This window comes from Pteropus alecto, unplaced genomic scaffold (assembly GCF_000325575.1).
Source record: "Pteropus alecto unplaced genomic scaffold, ASM32557v1 scaffold125, whole genome shotgun sequence".
In the NCBI taxonomy this organism is placed as follows: Eukaryota; Metazoa; Chordata; class Mammalia; order Chiroptera; family Pteropodidae; genus Pteropus; species Pteropus alecto.
Genome location: NW_006436888.1, coordinates 2,792,869 through 2,800,168, shown reverse-complemented (window position 1 = coordinate 2,800,168; position 7,300 = coordinate 2,792,869). Strand labels below are relative to the sequence as shown.

General features: G+C 53.4%; 1 protein-coding gene and 1 long non-coding RNA gene across 3 annotated transcripts in view; both read left to right on the top strand.

Annotated features, from left to right (window-relative positions):
* KAZN (kazrin, periplakin interacting protein) overlaps positions 1-7,300 on the top strand; it is a 123,554-nt gene that overhangs the window by 61,701 nt on the left and 54,553 nt on the right. The window lies entirely within an intron of this gene.
* On the top strand, positions 318-2,368 carry LOC112481765. Its single transcript, XR_003047022.1, has 2 exons — positions 318-1,881; positions 1,955-2,368. It is a non-coding gene; the product is annotated as an uncharacterized LOC112481765 (long non-coding RNA).

Genomic DNA, 7,300 nt, shown 5'->3' with positions numbered 1-7,300 from the left:
ACACCAGCTCTCTCCCTGCCCCGCCTCCCCACTCACGGTCCGACCTCGAATCCCAGAACACAGACGCGTGGCTCGCTCAGGGAGCCCTCCGACGCGTCCCGCTCGGCCCGGCCTGGGCACAGCTCCTAGTTGGGGGACCCCGTGGCCTCTGGGCAAACAAGCCTGGACAGGATAGCCGAGTCAGCGACAGTGTAGCCTCTGGATTCTGGCTGTCCTGGGTTCAGATGCGGCCTCCCCGTGCGTGCGTGTGTGTGTGTGTGTGTGTGTCCCCTAGGACATCTCAACTTGTCAGAGCCTCGGTTTCCTCATCAGTGTGTGTGTGTCTGTGTGTGTGTGTGTGTGTGTCCTAGGACATCTCAACATCTCAACTTGTCAGAGCCTCGGTTTCCTCATCGGCTAAGCAGTGATCATGGTGCAGACCTTGTAGAGCTGTGACGAGGACTGCATGTGACAGCGAATGCAGAGCACCAAGCACGGTGCCTAGTGCAAAGTAATTGCTCAGTAAATGCCAGCTGCGCCTCATTAATGATGCCACAGTAAACACATGAAGAGAGCTGGGGAGACAGCAGGAAGTTCTACCTGCAGGAGAGAGTCTTGGAAGGTTTCACGGAGGAGGTGACATATGAGTTGGGCTCTGTGGGATGAGTAGGCGTTTATGGTCAGATGCCTGGGGAATTCAGTTCAGCAAATGTCTATGCGGTGTGTGTGGACGTGCCAAAGCAGGTACCAAAACTTAAGGAAAAGAAAAGTCGGTTCCCCTGCCGGCCAAGGAGGCCTTAGCGAGCTGCCACATCTGCAGGGAGAGAGTCGTAACCTTCCGGTGCGCAGGGCAGAAAAACTGTGGAAAACTGCTCAGGTCACGACACCATATGTCAAGGACCGTGACCAAGAATCGCATGTACTCGGGAGAAAATGCAGACAGGAGGTTCGTTCAGCTTTTTTGGCCACGGGAGTTTTGATAAGTCCTTCGAACCGTTGGTGGTGGCAGGCCAGTCACATGAGTGCATTTGTATGTGTTGCCTGTGAGTTGAGAGGCCAAGTGTCAGAGACAAGATTTGAATTTAAATGCTTCATCTCTACAGTCCACTCTGGTCTTCACGAGCAACCCTCCCTGTCACCTCCCAGACAGACAGCTCTCTTCTCTCCATGATGGAAACAGCCCTAGGAGTGCTCCCTGGGCCAGGCCACCCGTGGCCTCTGGCTTGCTGTGCTCCCACAGCCCTCTGGAGCTCTCGGCTGCCGTGGGCGCCAGCCCCAAGCCCCAGGGTCCCAGCCTCCCTGAGCTGCAGGTCCCTGGCTTCTGCCGCCTGCATCCTTCACAGTAGGTGAGCAGGGACCCTTTGGAGTCAGCCTCCCCAGGCCTGTCGCTTGTGGATAGGGTGTGGCAATGAGTTGAAAATCTGTGGAAGCAGAGGAAGAAAAGAAACTGCCACTGTCTGTTTTCTAGGTCCTCTTCCAGGTCTCAGACTTCTCACTGTGTCCTCACGTGGCGGAAGGGGCGAAGGAGCTCTCTGGGGTCACGTTATAAGGGCACTGATCCCATTCATGAGGGCTCCGCCCTCGCGACCATCACCTCCCAAAGGTCCCGCCCCCTAACAGCATCGCATTGGGTGCTAAGATTCCAGCGTGAATTTTGGCTGGACACAAACATTCAGACTAGAATCATGTGCCACACAAACGTTTCAGTCAACGACAGACTGCCTATATGACAGTGGTCCCATAAGATTATTATAAGCTGAAAAATTCCTATTGCCTGGTGACATCGTAGCCCATGACTTTGGAGGGTTTGCCAAGAATGAAGAGGTTGCAGAAACCACCAGGGCTGTGGCTGAGATGGCAAACAACTTTAACCAGAGCATGGACACGGATGACATTGAGGAGGTTGCAGAAACCACCAGGGCTGTGGCTGAGATGACAAACAACTTTAACCGTGGACACGGATGACATTGAAGAGCTCCTAGATGACATTGAGGTAGCTCCTGAGGAAGTGGCCGATGAGGTGCTGGAGCTGGAATGGGAATAAGTTGCTAAAGAAGAGGCAAGAGAAAAGGAAACCGCAGGAGAAGAAGAAGAAGAAGAATCCCCAAGAAAATTCACCGTGAAAGGTTTAGCAGAAGCTTTTGCTGACCTCAGTAAGCTCCTCAAAAAGTTCGAACGCAGGGACCCCAACACCGAAAGGTTTTCATTAATAGAGAGGGAGGATCTTGGTGTATTATTTGCTTACAAGCAAATATGATGAAAAAAAAAGAAAGAAACCAAGCAAGCAACCATGGAAATATTTCTGAAAAGAGTGACAGACACCTCCTCAAGAAATGCCTCAGGCAGGTCTTTCAGGAGGTGTTCCAGAAGAAGGCATTGTCATAGGCCGTAGGAGGTGGCAGCTCCGTGCGTGTCATTGCCCCTGAAGACCTTCCCGTGGGACAAGATGTGGAGGTGGGAGACAGTGATACTGATGATCTCTGTGTAGGCCTCCGCTAATGTGTGTGTTTGCGTTTTAGTTTTTTTAAAAAAATAAAGGTTAAAAAGTAAAAAACGTTTTAAAATTTTTAAATAGAACAGAGCTTATAGAGCAAAGATATAAAGAAAAAATCTTCGTACAGCTGTACAATGTGTGTTTTAAGCTAGGTGTTATTACAAAAGAGCCACGTTTTGAAAAATTGAAACCTTTCTACAGTACAGCAAAATTATGAGCGAACGTTAGTTTATTAAAGAAGAAAGAAGATATCTTTGTTATAGACTTAGTGTGTCCTAAGTGGATAGCATTTATACGTCTTCAGGGGCGTACGGTGACGTCTCAGGCCTTCACACCCACTCACCCTCACTCACGACTCCCCCAGAGCAACTTCCGGTCCTACCAGCTCCTTTCACGGTGAGTGCCCTGTGCAGGTGTGCCGTTTTTTTTATCTTTCATACCATGTTTTTACCATAGCTTTTCCATGTTTGATGTGTTTAGATACACAAGTACTTACCGTTGTGTGACAGTTGTCTACAGCATTAAGTACAGTGACACGCTGTACGGGCTTGTAGCCAGGAGCAGCAGGCTGGACCATACAGCCTAGGTGTGCAGTAGCCTGTCCCACATGGGTTTGTGTGAGTGCGCTTTGTGGTGTTCGCACAATGTAGTCACCTAATGACACATTTCTCGGAACATACCCCGTCACTAAGCGACACGTGACTGGATGGCACACCTGCCTCTCCCGGTCCACCTCTCTCCTTTCTCCTTCCCCAGCTGGAGCAGCCTGCGAGGCGTGATCGTCCCTGTCATCCCCATGTTACAGAGGCAAAAACAGACCTAATTGAAGTCACCGATGGCACAGGGTCACAGAGTTAGGGAAAAGGGGCAGCAGGACGCAGACCCAGGCGGTCCTGCCCCAGAGCCCACTCACGTCACTGCTGGCCCGGGCTGGGCTGGCCTCCCACGCTTAGTACGTGTTCAGGCCAACAAGTGAGTTACTTCTGCATGGTGCTGTTTAGAGGGCAAACCCAGCAGACCATAGGGAAGAGGCCATGGCGTCCTCGTGGCTCACGGGTGTGGAATGCTGGGCATTTTAGTGGCACTGTGACCCACCTGGGGTTCAATAGCAAACACTTCTGTGTGTCTCTTAATGGGCCGTCAGATTTGCTTTTATAATTGTGCTCCTGCTTGGGAATAAAATTACCTTGGAGAGCCCCCTTCCCCAGCCATTCTTTTTTAAGTCACGGGTAGCTGGGGGCATCCCCTAAGTCCAGGCAGCAGTGCAGGGGAGGGGGGAGGGGTGAAGCTGCTAAATAATCAGAAGCCTCGTGGCTGTGGCAGCCATGGGCAGCCATCCATGGCCACAGCAGAGCAGCATGTGTCACCCTTACAGAATGGCTTCACAAAACCCTTCAGATTCATTCAGAAAAATGGAATTTGGGAAAGACTTATTTTTAGAAAATTACTTACTATCTTAAACTTTGTTGTTATGTGAAGAGAACCACTCCTGTGTAACAGTTTTTCTTTGCCGGGTCCAACCCCATTTGACAGATGCAGGGACCGAGGTTCTGAAGGGTCTAGTGACTGACCCAAGGCCGCATATCGAGAGCTGGTTTGGAGAAGCTAAAACCACAAGGCCTGATTTTATTCCGTCTCCTCTAAGATCTTAGAACTAGTTTTAAAAATCTGACTCGCATTTTTGTGTGTGTGTGTGCAAGATAAACGTCCCATGAACAGGATTCGTGGAACCCTCAGGTGTGGGCCTCACCTGGAGCAGGTAGCGGGATCCCAGTTCTCTGAGCAACAGGGTACTGGGTGGGAAGGGGGTTCAGCACAGGCTGCCAAGAAATGAGGGGTCGAGGCTGCCTGGGAAGCTGTGCCAAATGCGTATTCCCTGTCACACGGGTGCAGATTGGAGGGACATTTGGGGACTTTCCATGAATCCAGCAGAGAGAGTTCTCACAGCAAGCCAGGTGGCCAAGCTGGGCACCGAGGGCTGGACATAAGGCTCTTTTCAGAGGTGAGGCCACCAACAGGCCACCTTCATCCTGCCTGCCCTGTGTCCCCCGGCAGCCCCCCTTCCCTCTTCTGTCCCAATGAGCCCCATGTGCCAGCAGGCGAGAGGGACCTCAGCTCCCAGATTGGTATCCAAGGCCCGCACAGTTGGGCCGGATCTTACCCTCATGATCCCAGCCACCTCTGTCCCCCAGCAGGTTCTAGCCTCCTAGGTGGGTCTCCTTCCGGTTCCTTTCCTGCCTATGTTGCAAGCAAGGACTAAGACCTCCCCTGCACTGTCTATGGGGCCGAGGGACTTATTCCGCCTCATGGGTGGTTATGAGGTTTAAATGTCACGATTCACCTAAAGCCTCAGCACTGAACTTGACCTGTGTACAGAATATTCGTGACAGTTGCTATAGAGCCTGCTCTGCTGCCAGGCCATGTGGTCATGGGAGGGGCCGTCAGAGTCTCCACCAAGGCTGAAAGCTCCTACCGCCCTTCCCCCACAGCCTAGAACCCTCGGTCTGCTCATGACCAGCAGAGCCAGTGACTGCAAAGAGATGTAAAGACAAAAACGATCCTAGGGTCCTAGGGGGCCTTCCCCCTAATTCAGGGATGTTTTGTAAGCAGCCTCTTATACACCAATCGGTTCTAAGGCACGGTCCTTATCCAGTGGTTCAGTTCCACAGATTTCGTTTTCTGGGTCCTTCCTGTCGTTTTCTGAGCTTGCTGCTAGGCGCTGGGGGCAGATGCCCAGCTCATGGCTCAGCCCTGGGGAAGGAGCTCCCCATCCATGTGGGTGCTGGAAAGAGCTGAGTTGTCCGTGGTGTGACCTAGGGGACTGTGCCTGTCACCTGTCGCCCTGACCCCCCTGAACCCAGCTCCAAGGAGAAAGGAACAATAACCGGGGGTGGATGAAGGTGGCCTGTTGGTGGCCTCACCTCCGAAGAGAGCCTTATGTCCAGCCCTTGGTCCCCAGCCCGGCCGCCTGGCTCACCTGAGACTTGGTAATGGCGCCATCTGTCACCTTGCATCTTGCGTTGCCAGTTCCTCCTGACCATCACCCTGAGGTGCGGTATTGTCGCCGTCTCACAAAGGAAGTGGTCGAGGTTGGGGGGAGTTGAGTCACTTGGCCGCTGTCCTGCAGCTTGCGATGGACGGACCTGCATCTCACCCCAAGGCATCCTGACCCGAGCGTGGGTACCAGCGGCATGTCCTCAAAGGAGTCATCCCCCACCCCACCTCCTCTGGACTACACTGAGAAGCCAAAGGCTGGTGACAGAAAGCATGTCCTCCCCCCACCCAAGTTGCCAGAGCTGCCATACGGTGGCCTTCACCGGGCGTCACGGCAGCTGCGATGCACATTTATCCTGCAGCACAGGTCGGCTGCTGCTTGCCAGACTGCTGTCCCGGGGCCCGGGCGTGCGCCGATGGACGAACGTGGCACGTCCCGGCTCTCAGAGCGCGTGGTATGGTGCTCCACTGTAAGCTCCACGGGAGCCGGGGTTTTTGTCTGGTTTGTGCCTGCTGATGGCATCTGTGAATATTGGCTGAGTGATCCATGTCAGAGACCAATGTGAAAATCGGGTTGGAGAGAATCCAGGGCCCGTCTCTGAGATGGGTGACATTTGAGCCGGGACCTGAGTGAAGGGAGTGCCTGCTGTGTGCCCGGCACCATGCTGAGCTCTCGACACGATCGTCTCATTCAGTCCTCACCCTAACATGCGTGTGCTATGATCCCCATGTTACAGATGAGGAAACCGAGGCACGATCGTCATTGCAGCTCATCCTTGCAAAGCCAGGATTCAACCCAGACTCTCTCTCCCTGGAACCTAAGCCATAGCTTCTGTTCTGTGACAGCCACAGAGAGAGGGCCAGGTGTCTCCCTCAACTTCCTAGTCCCTGGCCTTCTGGAAGTCAGGCCTTCGGCGACAGGGTTGTTAATGAGGCAGGTGGCCACCTGTCTCTATGGTCCCAGGCCACACGGAGACCTAGAGTTTGGCTCTGGTGACAGTGGTTGGTTGGGTAACTGGACAGAGCCCCCTGCTGGAACCTTTCTCCTTGGGGAAGGACACCTGCTATTCGGAAACTTGGCTCTTGCCAACAGAGGTCAGGCCCCCTGATTGAGCCATCTGCTCCTTGCCTGCTGGCTTTGCCCCAGAAAGGCACAGCTGGAGCCCTGGGCCCTTCCCTCAGCATCATGCAGAAAACAGCACGTGCAGGACAACCGGCCGGGAGCAGGGACCTGGGTGACTGGCAGGGGATTGTGCTGCATTCAGACAACAGCTGGCTGAGGGGTTCAGCCTGTGTCGTCATCGGCGGTGACCTTGTGGAGTGGGGCAGGAACCATGGCAGCCAAGGCGATTGATTGGGCTACAGCCATCTCCTCTGTCCCTGTTCTCCTGTGACATACATGTTGCCTAAGGACAGAACAGCCCAAACCCACTAGTGACCCTCACATTGGTCAGACCCTTTGAGCATTTTCCTCACATGAAGTCAATCTTTATATTAATTCTTGGAAAAAAATAGTATTGACCCCATCCCCCATTTTAAATACAGAGAAACCCACGACGTGCGTTTAAATGCTCATTCATTCCTTGAAACATGTTTGAAACATGAGCATCTACTAATGTTTTGTCTCTGTTCCAGTCTCCCAGGTAGTTGGTGGCACAGCCAGGATTCAAACCCAGGACTTGACTCACTCCACAGCCTGAGCTCCTAGCCGCGTGCTGTAGGGCCTCCCTTGTCTTCCTGTGTCGGGGGTCAGGGGCTCTCGGGGGTATCTCTGGCCAGGAGGAAGCCCCTGCACCCCTGGTGGTAACACCACCCCCACCCCACCCCCGCATT